Source organism: Canis lupus, chromosome 19, assembly GCF_011100685.1.
Source record: "Canis lupus familiaris isolate Mischka breed German Shepherd chromosome 19, alternate assembly UU_Cfam_GSD_1.0, whole genome shotgun sequence".
Lineage (NCBI taxonomy): Eukaryota > Metazoa > Chordata > Mammalia > Carnivora > Canidae > Canis > Canis lupus.
In genome coordinates this window covers 24,069,323-24,082,700 of record NC_049240.1, presented here as the reverse complement: position 1 = coordinate 24,082,700, position 13,378 = coordinate 24,069,323, and the positions used below count along the sequence as shown (strand labels likewise).

General features: G+C 46.2%; 1 protein-coding gene across 4 annotated transcripts in view; it reads right to left on the bottom strand.

Moving 5' to 3' along the window:
* Positions 1-10,814, bottom strand: part of AMMECR1L (AMMECR1 like) — a 32,810-nt gene extending 21,996 nt beyond the window's left edge. The window contains exons 1-2 of one of the 4 annotated variants that reach the window (XM_038564822.1): positions 10,667-10,814; positions 9,845-10,130 (exon numbers count right to left, since the gene is read on the bottom strand). The gene's annotated coding sequence lies outside the window, so the exon portion shown is untranslated. Of the gene's footprint in view, positions 1-368; positions 484-778; positions 947-9,844; positions 10,131-10,666 lie in introns of those variants that run through there. The other 3 variants (XM_038564820.1, XM_038564825.1, XM_038564823.1) reach the window with 3 other exon arrangements.
* Positions 10,815-13,378: the final 2,564 nt, after the last annotated feature.

Below are 13,378 nucleotides of genomic sequence, written 5' to 3'. Positions count from 1 at the left end.
TAATGGGGATGGGGCTACGGTGCAAAAGGAAGCACAGAGTGAGGGTGGGGCTGGGGAAAAAGAGAAGAGGAAGAGGAGAAAAAGCGTGCGCGTGAAGACTTAGGCAGGAAAAGGACGACAGAGTGGGAAGGAGAGGCCGGAGCAGGGAGGGGCAAAGGCGGAGAGCAGGGCTGAAGGTAAGAGAAAACGAAAGGTGGGGAGCAGAGTACGGGGCGCCGGGGGAGTCGGGGAGACGCCGGAGCGACGGGTAGGGCAGCGAGGGCCGGGCCGCGGGGGCGGAATCCAGACGCCGGGCCGGGGGAGGGGGCGGCGGGATCGGGCTGCGGGGTGGGGGCCGCCAGGCGGCGCCGGAGACCACCAAACTTTACCGAGACACAGACCGCCTGCCGGAGGGAGTGCAGAAAGGCGCCGGAGCCTTCCTGGCCTCGCCTCCCCTCACTCGGCGGCCCGGGGCAGGGGCGCCCGCCAGCCCCTCCCCCGCACGGCCCCGGCCCCCGGCCCCCGGCCCCCGGCCCCCCGGCCCCCGGCCCTCGGCGGGGACCGGCCCGCAAGCCCGCAGGCCCCGCCCGCCGCGGCCTCTCCCCCGCCTCCCGGCGGCCCCTCCCCCAGGCCGCTCCGGGACCCTTGCCCCTGACCCCGGAGACCCCGTCCCGGGCCCTGCGCTCGCCCTCGGGCGAGGAGGCCCCGCGGGCACGGCGGCGGCGGCGGCGGCCCGAGGGCAGCCGGGCCCAGCGGGGGAGGAGGAGGAGGAGGGCGCGGCGCAGCCCGAGTTTCCCACCTTTTCTGCTGGCCCAGACGCAGCCGGGGTGGACGGGACCTCTCGCGCTCTGCCCTCTCCTCCTGCTTCATGGAGCCATGCGCCTGGGTGGGGGCTCCCGAGAGAAGCGGGCCCGCGGGCGGGCCGGACGCGCGGCGCGGACGGGGCGGGGCGAACAAGGCCGGCGGGCGGGCGGAGGAGGAAGCGGCGGGGCGGCGGTGGCGGCGGGGAAGAACTGCTAGAGGTATTCCCCGGGCGGCTGGAGGACTGAGTCGAGCCGGGACCCGAGTCCTCCAGTATCCCAGCAGCCACCGGAGGCAGTGAGGTAATGGAGGAGGAATGTAGGGAGTCCTCCAGTGGACCACACGCCCTCTAGCGAGCCGCGAAGACCATAGAGACTCCGGAGCCCCCAGAGCACCGCCCCGCCACTGTCACGTGGCCCGAGTCCGCGCACTTTATTGGCTGGCGCCGGCTCGACGGGGTTGCCTTTCGAGGGCTGCTTTCCATTCGTGGGGCCGAGTCCCGGCAGTTGGAATAAAAGGGGCCTGTGGCGAGGTTCGGAGGCGCCGGCCGCCGTCCTCGGAGCTCGGCTCGGCGGGGCCGCCCGGCGTCGGCGAGAGACCGCGAAGCGCGCGGGGAGACCTGGGGCGGGCCGGGTGGGCGGCGGCGGCCGAGCCCCCGAGCCCCCGAGCCCGGCCGCCCGCGGCCCTTCTCCTGGACCGCGCAGGCCTCCTGCTGCCTCGCGCGACGCGGCCGGGGCAGCCGGAGCCGCGGACATCAAGCCCGGCCGCGCGCGGGCCGCCGTGGCCGCCACGGGGGTTCCAGGCTCCGGGCCGGTCTCGCCCGGGACTGAGCAGGGCAAGCGGCGCCCCGCCTCTGGGATCAGAGGCCCGCCCTCCGTCCGAAGCCCCTGAATTCCCAAGCTGGAGATGCTCCCCCGCCCCGACAGGACTGACTGTGCAGTAAGGCCCGACAAGCGCGCTCCTCGGGACTCAGCAGGGGAAGGGTCTCAGAAACACCGATGTAAAATGCTTTTTAAAAATTAGGAGTAAATGACTTCAATTTCCCATACTTGCTATTTGATTTGATTTGAGGACCTGGCATTCTTAATTGCGGGTGGAGTTGCAGTAAATCTCGTTTCTGCCCTGCTTCCTCGCCCTAACCATGACCGTTCCAAGCACCAACAGTGCGGGCACCACAGCCGGCAGATGCATGCCCTCTTTTAAAGCCGCGCCAGGCTTGTCGAGAACACAGACTCAAGCCCACATATAGACTGTTTTGTGTTTTGCTGTTCTGTTTATGCACAAAGGAATCCTTAACGTGTTTGTCCTCAAAGAGCAAAGAAAAGTATCTAGTAAAAAATGCAAATCATATCTGACAGTGAAGCTTTCCAGCAAAAACCTTCTGCTCTAGAATGCATAATGTACTCAAGCATAATAAGATCTACTACTACAGACTTTTAGCATAATTACCTGTAGACAACGAAAACTGAGGAAACTGAGTATCTGATTGGTGTCTCTTGGGCCTAAGCTCTCAGAGAACCTAGTGAAGGACAACAGAGAAAGGAATAGACAGCTCTGCTTTGTAGAACAGGAGGTGACTTTAAAAAAAAAAAAATTCTGTAGCAGCCTTCACGATTCCTGTCACAGTCTTGACACACTTATCTGCTGTTGAGGCCACATTTGCCTCTTTCCAACCTCCGCCTGCCTGAAAACTACAAATTAGATGACTGTGTGGCCCACAGCTGGAAATACAGGAGGCAGCAAACCAGAGGTAAATTTTTGTTGTTGCCTCTAAATAAGGAGATGAAATTCTGACTTAAAATAGAATAAATTTCACATAGTGAAGATTTTTCCAACCGAAAGTCTTAAAATACGGCATCTGGAAAGGGCCTTAGTCTATTGCTCCCATGGCGGTACTATATCGTCATTAAACAGCCCACAGATAAGGGACTTATGGCTCCCTGGTTATCAAGCTGTCAGGAGGTAAATGATGGAACTACGCTAGACTTGAAACACTCCCAAATTAAAACAAAAACAAACCTTGCGTTGAGCTGTAAAAAGAGGCATTCTACTGAGAAGTAGAATCCAGATGCTGTGCCCATTGTTAACCGATGCTGAACGGCAAGCGTTAGAACTTTTAAAAAGTCACTTTGAGATCACCTCCTATCAGTAAGCAACAGTTGGAACGGATGCAAAGATATGCAGGAGGAAGAAACCAAGGGCAATATATGCCAGGACGCTGTGTCTTATTTATTTTCTCACTTCCTACACAAAATAGAGAAACCTGGTGCCTAGGAGGCACTAATTATTTGTAACCCGGATAAGTGAAGAAGAAAGCCAGCAAGCAGCAGGAATGTAATATAGCTGGGAAAGGGAACTGTAGCTCCATCCCTCTGCATGATCTTGAAATGTCCTTCCAGTCTGCTGTGATATAACTGCACTATATCAAAATAGCTCAAATCATCTGCTTCCAGATGCACAGCTTCCCATTATTTCCTACCTTGAATGGTTAAGAATATATAGTAATATAAGAGACTAGATTTAATTGTTCCCACCCCCAAAAAGAAATGATAATTATGTGACATGATAGAAGTGCTAGCTAACCCTACAGTGCAGTACCTAAGTGTATCAAATAACCAGATTGTACACCTTAAATATACACAATGTTATATGTCAATTATATATCAATTTAAAAAATTATATATGGTCATGATTAGGAGAGTGCACTCTGGAATCAGGCTGTGTTCAAATTCCAGCCCTGAAATGAATACCTGTGAACCTAGAGCAAGTTAAAGCATAATAACTCTGATTATGAAATTTAAATAAGTTTACACATGAAGCCATTATAGGATTAGCATGTCAAAGACGCTCAATAACTGTGAAACTTACTAGTACGAGGGTATTGTGGTAAACATGAAATTGACCTGTACAATAGACATACCATTCTTTTGGATTTGCACCTTGGATGAGCAATGCACTGATGCATTAAAGGCATTTGCGAACCTATAGTAATGAAATAAGGTTTCACAAAAGATACTGATGGGTAACAGATTTTATCTGTCTCACTTTACAGACTGATATGGGTCTGGTCTTAGTAGGAGATACAATCTGAATCTGTGCTCTGATCTCCACAAAAAGCAGGCACAGAGAAACTATAATCTCTCTTTTTTTTTTAAATTTTTATTTATTTATGATAGTCACAGAGAGAGAGAGAGGCAGAGACACAGGCAGAGGGAGAAGCAGGCTCCATGCACTGGGAGCCCGACGTGGGATTCGATCCCAGGTCTCCAGGATCGCACCCTGGGCCAAAGGCAGGCGCCAAACCGCTGCACCACCCAGGGATCCTGAGAAACTATAATCTCTTTCAGAGATACTGCCTGGCTCTTGTGTATCTTCCATAGGATATAGTCCAGTTGGGCACTTAAAAGGGATGATGAATACTAATCTGATTAAAATAAATCTTTAAGGGGGCGCCTGGGTGACTCAGTCGATTGCCTATCCAACCCTTGGTTTCAGTTCAGATCTTGATCTCATGGGTCTTGTGATGGAGTCTTGTGTCTGTGTTGGGATCTGTGCTCAGAGGGGATTCTGCTTAAAGATCCTCTCCCCCTGCTCACACGCACGCTCTCTCTCTCTCTCAAATACATTAATAAAATCTTTTAAAAAATTAAAAAATCTTTATATCTGTATATACCAATGTCTACATGGGTTGAATGTTTCAGAAATATGAAATAGTTCAAATAAACTGAAAAGATCCACAGTATTTTGTTTGTGGCAGAGTTAAACCACATTACTCTGATAAGTTTTTTTTTTTTTTTAAGATTTTATTTATTTATTCATGAGAGACACACAGAGAGGGAGTGACACAGGCAGAGGGAGAAGCAAGCTCCATGCAGGGAGCCCGATGTGGGACTCGATCCAGGTATTCCAGGATCACGCCCTGAGCCAAAGGGAAATGCCCAACTGCTCAGCCACCCAGTCATCCCTCTGAGAAGTATTTTTAAACTTTGTATGTGACTTGGGTACACAATTTAACATCAAGAAGTTTCTAAACTTCTAGTTATTAATGGTGAAATAAATGAAACCAAGTTGGTAAGTTCAAGTCATATATTCATTTATTCTGTAACTACTCTTAATATTTAGTCTGTACTGAGAATTTTGTATTACTTTTTTACTGAGATGTAAATGTACAAATCTTAAGTGTACAGATTGGCTGACTCTTACTTTAGCATACATCCATGTAACCAAATTAAGATGTAGAAATTTCAAGCAGCCCAGAAGACGCCCTTGTGCCTTCACCCAGGTACAAATCTCCCTTCAGAAGATAACCATTATTTTGACTTGTATCACCAGTAATAGTTTTGTTTGTTCTTGAATATCATAGAAATGGACTCATACAGTATGTATTCTTTTTGTCCTGGTTCTTTTGTTCAACAGAGAGAAAGGCATCTCTCTGGCTGGATGCAGGTATAGTTTACTCCTTTTATTTGCTGCATAGACTGTAACATCATTCAATATATATTGGATGAATATGCCAGAATTTGTTTATCCAGCATTATTTTTTAAAATCTTGTTTCCTTCTCAGAGTCTAAAGATTTAATACTTTCTGCAAGATCTCATGTTTTTTTGCAACTCTATGTGGCTCATCCTCAAATAGCAATGGTTATAAACGGCTATTGTGTCAGGTTCCAGCCAGGAAAGAGATATTTCAGAGATAACAATACATCTCCACTTGTCTAGCCTCAGGGTATGTCACCTCTCCTCCTCTCTGCCATAATCTTGCCTGCTGAGAACTTAATCTTCCTGACATTCCACAGAACATCACACTGATCCATTACATTGGTGACATCTTGCTGAGTGAATGTGCATTCTGGAATCAGGCTGTGATGGCAAGTACTTTAGATGCATAAGAAAGTCACACGTGTTTCAGGAGGCAGGCAATAACTCCTAATCCTGGTACCAAGTACTATAACATTTAAGGTCCCCGAAATAGAAACCACACTTGGCATTTCAAACAGAAGTGATATGCAAGGAGTTGGTTATACAGATGTTAGTAGTCTAAAAGAATGAAGTAGATGCTGAGGTGACCCAAAAATTAGCAACTGTAAGAAGTAGCTACCACCTCCAGGTAGTGAGAGAACTGGGTTCTCTCCGGGGGTGAGAGAACACATGGGAAGATTTAGCATTACCAGAATGTAGGAACTTGAAGGATAGGCCACCAGAAGCTGGTGCTGAATTGAAAGACCATTTTTACCTCTGGCGCTGGAACCTCTAACAGGGGCCTGTGAACCCGGTCATCAGGCCTTTGAGGGGTGCCCTTGGGCTGGTGCTCAGAGAACCAAAGTAGTGGGGAGCTGGAACTTCCTGCGGTTCCTGGAGGAGTGCCGCACTAGCTGAAAACGGGAAGAGATAGATGCCCATCTCCTCCCACCTTCCAATTTCTCACCAGCGCCTTCCATCGGCGAGCCTACAAAGGAAATCAGGCGGCAAAGGATTCTGGGAAATGTGGTTTGCAGACACCCAGACCCAGTTTTCACAGAATGGAATTGAGAAGAGTTGGCTTGGCCTGCTAATTACCTGGGGAACTACTGGTGCAGCCATCACTTTAAGGTTAAGAAGATTGTTCTCTTTTATTCCCCTGGGAATATGCCAGACACAACTCCTTTGGGTCCTGGTTGAAAACTTAGAAGTTCTGGGCCTTCTCCCAAGAATGCTGAATGCAGTCACCCTCCCTGAATAGTCTAGCACCTTTGGGCTTGCGGAGCTCCCGAACTTCTAGCTCCTAAAGCTGCAGCAATCGGACACACACCAAGGGAAAGAAAGACCCTGAGGTTATATGCCCTTTCCCTTCTCAGCCCTATCTGAGGTCATTCTAAGAGTTAGTACTTTACAAATGTTACAAGGACTTTTTTTTTTTTTTTTTTTTGAGAGAGAGAGAGAGAGAGAGTGAACATGAGCGGGGCAGAGGGAGAGAGAGAATCTTAAGCAGGTTCCATGCTAATTGTGTAGCCCTACATGGGGTTCAATCTCATGACCCTGAGATCCTGACCTAAGCTAAAATCAAGAGTTGGTCACTTAACTGACTGAGCCACCTAGATGCCCCAAAGCCTTTCTTAATATAATGACCTTAGGTTTCTCAGATCGGGAAACATGAGAGCAATTTAAGACTACCATCTTTTTTCCTCCTCAGTGTTCTATTAGAGACCTTTATTTGCAAAGATGGGGGAACAATGAGATATAAACAACATCTAGCCACAGCAAGAAAGGAAAAAAATACTAAAAAAAGAAAAAGAAAAGCCAAAAAATTAAAAAAGAAAGACAGGACATGGGGACCAAGAAGGAAGAAGCTGGTGAGAAGCTATAATCACTGATACTGATTTGTGCTGAAGAAGATTACAGTTTGCTTGGGGCTTGCTCAAGGACAACAAATGTAACTGTGTTGAATGGAAATCACTGAACATATACAAAGAAATGGAAAGCACTGAACTGTTGAGGGTGATACCAGTGCAAAGTAAAAGAGGCTGAATGTGCTGGAAAGCATTGGGAATCCTTGATCACTGAACACATTGTCACTCCTTACCCACCAGATCACGAGGATGTCCAGCTGAAGCTATGCAGCTGGTATGGTGAGCACGTCAAAGTGTGAAGTACCACGTAGCCATAGCACCGGGCACAAACATGTCTGACTAGGAGAGTGAATATATGAGGAAATTTCAAAGGCTGCCCATGCCATGAATATTTTCTTCACAGGGCAGAGTTCTTAATTTATGTAGAAACTAAGTTCCTAAGCTTTAGAGCCTTAGGACCCTGGCAGAGCCCAGACATCCTGAACTAGTGATCTTCTTTCTTCTACACCACACAAAGCTGTAGGAAGGAAAATGTAGGGAGAAAGGGCAAGCAGGGCCCAGGATGCAGAGAGGAACAGAACATTTCCTTCACTTACACTTAGGTGTAAATCCAACAAAATATGTAAGGGCTTATATAATGAAAACTACAAAATGCTGTTGAAAGAAATAAAACAAGATCAGAAAAAGGAAGGGACATATTGTGTTCATGGATTGGAAGTCTCAGTATAGCAAAGATATTGGTTCTCTCCGAATTGATCTGTATATATAGATAGAAATCTAGTGCAATTCCTATCAAAATTCTACCAAGGAGGGAAGCTCCGATGGCCCAGCGTTTTGGCGCTGCCTTTGGCCCAGGGCATGGTCCTGGGACCCGGGATCAAGTCCCACATTGGGTTCCCTGCGTGGAGGCTTCTTCTCCCTCTGCCTGTGTCTCTGCTTCTCTCTCTCTGTATGTCTGTCTTGAATAAATAAATAAATAAAATCTTTTAAAAAACTCTACCAAGGATTTTGGTAGACAAAGACAAAGAAAAGCTTATTCTGAAATACACATAGAAAAAAAACAGAAACTGGAGTATCTCAAAGAATTTTGAAAAAGTAGGAAGACCCACTATACTTGCTATTTTTTTAAAGATCTTATTTATTTATTCATGAAAGATACACACAGAGAGAGGCAGAGACATAGGTAGGCTCCATGCAAGAAGCCTCATGTGGGACTCGATCCCGGGTCTCCAGGATCACACCCTGAGTCAAAGGCAGACGCTCAGCCACTGAGCCACCCAGGCATTCCTCTACCTGTTGTTATGGCTTCCTTATGTGGTTATAGTAATCAGGATTGTAGTATTTTTTTTTGAGTTTTATTTATTTGAGAGAGAACAAGCTGGGAGAATAACAGAAGAGGAAGAAGAAGCAGACTCCCCGCCGAGCAGGGAGCCCGACGTGGGGCTAGATCCTGGGACCTGGGGATCATGACCTGAGCTGAAGGCAGAGGCTTAACCAATTGAGCCACCCAGGTGTCCCAGGATCATAGATTTTATTTTATTTTATTTTATTTATTTTTTTTAAAAGGAAAGACCTTTTTTTTTTTTAATTTTTATTTATTCATGATAGGCACACAGTGAGAGAGAGAGGCAGAGACACAGGCAGAGGGAGAAGCAGGCTCCATGCACCGGGAGCCTGACGTGGGATTCGATCCCGGATCTCCAGGATGGCGCCCTGGGCCAAAGGCAGGCGCCAAACCGCTGCGCCACCCAGGGATCCCAGGATCATAGATTTTAAAGTGAAGGGTAAAACTATAAAACATTTAGAGGAAAAGAGCAGAAAATCTTCAGGACCTGGGCTTGTTGAACAGTTTGTGGTAATAACTCCAAAAACACTACCCATAAAAGAAAAAAAATCAATCAATTGGATTTTATAAAGACTTTTTCTGGCAGCCCGGGTGGCTCCGCGGTTTAGCACCGCCTTCTGCCCAGGGTGTGATCCTGGAGACCTGGGATCGAGTCCCACGTCAGGCTCCCTGCATGGGGCCTGCTTCTCCCTCTGCCTGTGTCTCTGCCCCTCCTCTCTCTATGTCTCTCATGAATAAATAAATAAAATCTTAAAAAGACTTTTTCTCTGTGAAAGATCCTCTTAAGAGGGTTAAAGTATAAGCTACAGACTGGGAGAAAATGTTTGTAGACCACGTATCTGATAAAGAACTTATTTCTAGAATCTACGAGGAACTCTCAAACAGTAATAATGGTAAGAAACAATCTAGTTAGGAAATGGGCAAAATGCATGAATAAACATTTCACTGAAGAGGATATATGGAAGGAAAATAAGCACATGAAAAGATGTTCCATGTCACTTGCATTAGACAAGTTAAGACCACACTCAGAAGCTCTTACACACCTCCCAGGACAGCCAAAATAAAAAGTAGTGGTCATCCAGAATGTTGGCAAGGATGCAGAGAAAGCGAGATGGGAATGGATAATGGTACGACCACTTTGGAAATAGTTTGGCCACTTCTCAACCTCATGTCCCGACAATTACACCACTGGGCAGTTCTCCTAGAGAAACAAAAACTATGTCTTCACCAAAACCCTTACATGATTGCCCATAGCCACTTTGTTCATGCTAGCCTGAAACTAGGAACAGCTCAGACATCCTTCAACAGGTGAATGATGAAAGAAACTGCTAGGTCCATACTGTGAGGTACTAGTCAGTAGTAAAACGAACAAACTGTTGATAAACACACCCACCTGGATGGAGCTTAAGGAGCAGGAGCTGGTGGCCGCGTGCTCTGAGGTCCCCAAGGGCACACCTCTACCACTCTGCAGCCTGTCAGCTCAACTTCCCTCTCCACTGCGTGGACAGGACGGAACTTAGGCCTGGTATCTCATCCTCCCCATTCCAGTGAGTGGGTCAAGCATGACCACATGACCCAATCCAGGCCAAAGACAGCGGCTGAGCAGGAGTCACAGCTCTCCTCTTTCCTGGCACTGCTGACTGGTGTCTTGCTACCATGTAGCACATGACCTGGAACAGCTGGAAAGGAACCACACTGATGATATTGTTTGAGCCTCTCAAAGAGTCCATGCCTGAAGGTAAAACTACCTCAGACTCATGTGATAAATTATATTCTCTATTAAAAGAACAAACTATAAAGAGTCCCTGGAATAATTCAAATAACAGCAGACAGCAAGATGCTTCTATCCTGAATGAGGGAGTTGCTAAACTCCAAAAGTCTAAAGGAAGGGGGAAGATATTAGAGAAAAATTACCTAAGCCCCATCTTCCATCTCAACAGAAATGGAAGATCCCGAAATAAGTCAGAAGATTTTTGTACGAGCAGCTGCCCATTTTTCTACCCTTCTTTTGTGTCAGTCTCATTAAGGAGTAACTTTTTAGTTCTAGCAGTGGAGCCAGAATAAAAAAAAAATATATATATTTTTTCTTTTAAGACAAAGCTCACAAAATACAGATAACAAGAGCAATGTGTAATGCTTTCTCCCTTCTCTAGAAGCCAGTGGGGGAAAGAGTAGAGGAGCAGGTCCCAGCCGGGGAGAGGTTATAGTCTCTCACATTCCAAACAAAGCTCACTGGAGAAGCTACATGAATATTGTTTTAGCAGCTTCAAGGGAACTGGTCCTTCTTTACCGGCTCAGCATTTCTATTTGCAGATACCAAAGAAGTGGCAGGCTCCAGGGGCCACTCTGGCTGTTGTTCCTGTCTGAGGGGCTGGCCATTGTGCCCTCATGTGATAGGTCACCTGATCTGGTCCAGGCTCCTCACAAGAAGAGTGAGACATTGAGGAGATGCAGCCTGGAATGAAGCACAGGAAACCCACCTGTAGCTCCCACGTTCAAACTACTGTATTATATATAATGAGCTATATTAGCCAACTATATAATTAAGGCCTGGAGACTTCAACTACTCCAGTGGAAAAGTTCTGCCAAATTCTCATTACAAAGTGACACTTTTTGTGAGATCTTTCAGGAAACTCAGCAGAAAGAGGAAAGTGCCCCAAGCCATCCCAACTAAATGCCTCTCGAATAATTGTGAAGGGGGTGTTTTTTAAAAACACATGCTACATGAATTCCTTTATTACCATCCAAGTGCCATAGATTGAATGTTTGTGCCCTCCCCCGCTGAAAATTTGTGTGTTGAAACCTACCCCTCCGCATGATCGCATCAGGAGGTGAGGACTTTGGGAGGCAATTGGGTCATTAGGGTGGAGCCCCCATGAATGGGATTAGCGCCCTTTATGAAAGGGACCCTCCGGGCTCTCCCACCCCTTCTACCACATAAGGACATAGCGAGAAGACAGCAATTTATCAGCCAGGAAATGAACCTCCCTCCACCAGATGCCAGTCTGTTGGCACCTTGATCTTGGACTCCCAGTCTCCAGAGCCTCGAGGCTGCTTGGTCTGTGGGATTCTCTTACAGCGGTTACAACAAGCAGAGACAAGAGGCAGGATTAAAGATATGGCTCGGTGTCTACTTGTTTATCAGTTCATTAATTCACTTAATGGAAAAGCTTTTTCTCAGGTTGTAAAAATGGTACTTGATTCTTTAATTTCTCTGATATTTTACTGGTTTCAGTATTATCACCACCGTCTTCTTTCAAAGTTAAGTTCAATTTTTACCTTTCTTTCAAACTTTTTCCAATGATCAAACTAATAGTGCATCTCTCTTCTCTAAGCTCCCATAGGGCTTCACAGTTTCATACTTAAATATCTGTTATCTCACATTTGCTTTCAATTTATTTCATGTGTGCCAGGCCTGTACTCACAGCTAGATTTCTAAAAATTGTGGTAAAAAACACAGCACATAAAACAAGCCATTTTAACCATTTTGAAGTGTGCAATTAATTATATTTGTAATGTTGTGCTGCAGATCTGAGAAGTTTTTCATCTTGCAAAACTGAAACCCTGTACCCATGGAACAACCACTCCTCATTGTCTCCTCCCTGAGCCCCTGGGTGCCAGCATTCTATTTGCTATCTCTCTGATATGTGACTGCTCTTGGTACTTCATATAAGTGGAGTCTTGCAATATTTATCTTTTTGTGATTGCTTCATCCTCTTAGTGTGATGTCCATATTGTGTTCATCCATATGTTCATCCATATTGTAATGTGTTAGAATCTCCTACCATCCTAAGGCCGAACAGCATTTACAGTCTGTGTACAACTAATGGGTTCAGCCAACACTGGCCTTACAGTGCTCATGATTTCCCAATGAATGCACTCAGTGGAGCCCCTCAAAGATCCTCTGACATTTGACTGGAGAGATGGTAGGCTCTCATTGGCACAACTGATGGACTGAGGTAGAAATGGAAAACTCACCTGAAATATGAGAACCTTCACTGTGGAAAAGTAAAAATAAAAACAAACTAGCAGCTTTTTTTTTTTTTTTTTTAGATTTTATTTATCTATTTGAGAGAGAGTGAGAACAAGAGAGATCACAGAGGGAGAGGGAGAGGGAGCACACTTGTCTCTGAGCAGGGAGCTGGATGTGGGGCTTGATCCCAGGACCCTTAGATCACAACCCAAGCAGAAAGCAGACACTTAACTGACTGAGTTATTCAGGTGTCCTCGAACTGGCAACTCTTAATTACCATTTGGTTTAATAAGAAATATATATTTGATCTTCATCCCCAGTTCCTGGCACAGAGCCTGGTATAGTAAAGAGCCAAGAGCCAGAATTCCTGGGGTTGAAATCCTAACTTTGCCCCTAAGTAGCTCTATGACTGTGGAACAATTAAGTCTCTCAGTGCCTGTTTCCTCATTAGTAAAATGGGAATAATAGTACCTATCTCTTAAAACTGCTGAGGATTAAATGAATTGGTATCTGTAAGGTGCCTAGGACATTACTAGGAGCATAAGTGTTACCTAAGAGGCCTTATGCTATAGATGAAAGGGTACCTACTGACAACCTGGATTTTAGTTTCCCAGCTCGATGGTTACCTGGCTTTTTTTTTTTTTTTTTTTTTGTGGCCAGATTTTAGCACTCTCTTTATCTGTAAAAATGTGGATGGTTCAAACGTTGCTGTAAATGTAGATTGAATGCTGGCGCTGTGAACTTGAGTTTGGGGCCATTTTCTCTGTCTCCTCAGCACTTTGCAGAGTGCCTGATACCTAGCATGCAACAAACATTTGCTGAGTTTACAAAAAAAAAAAAAAAAAAAAAAAAAAAGGTCTTTAGAAAAAGACCTTAGGATTTCCTAGGAGCTAGGAGATGAATTATAAGTGTGCTTGTGTTCTTAGTAAACTTCTTGCAACATACCTGAGTTTA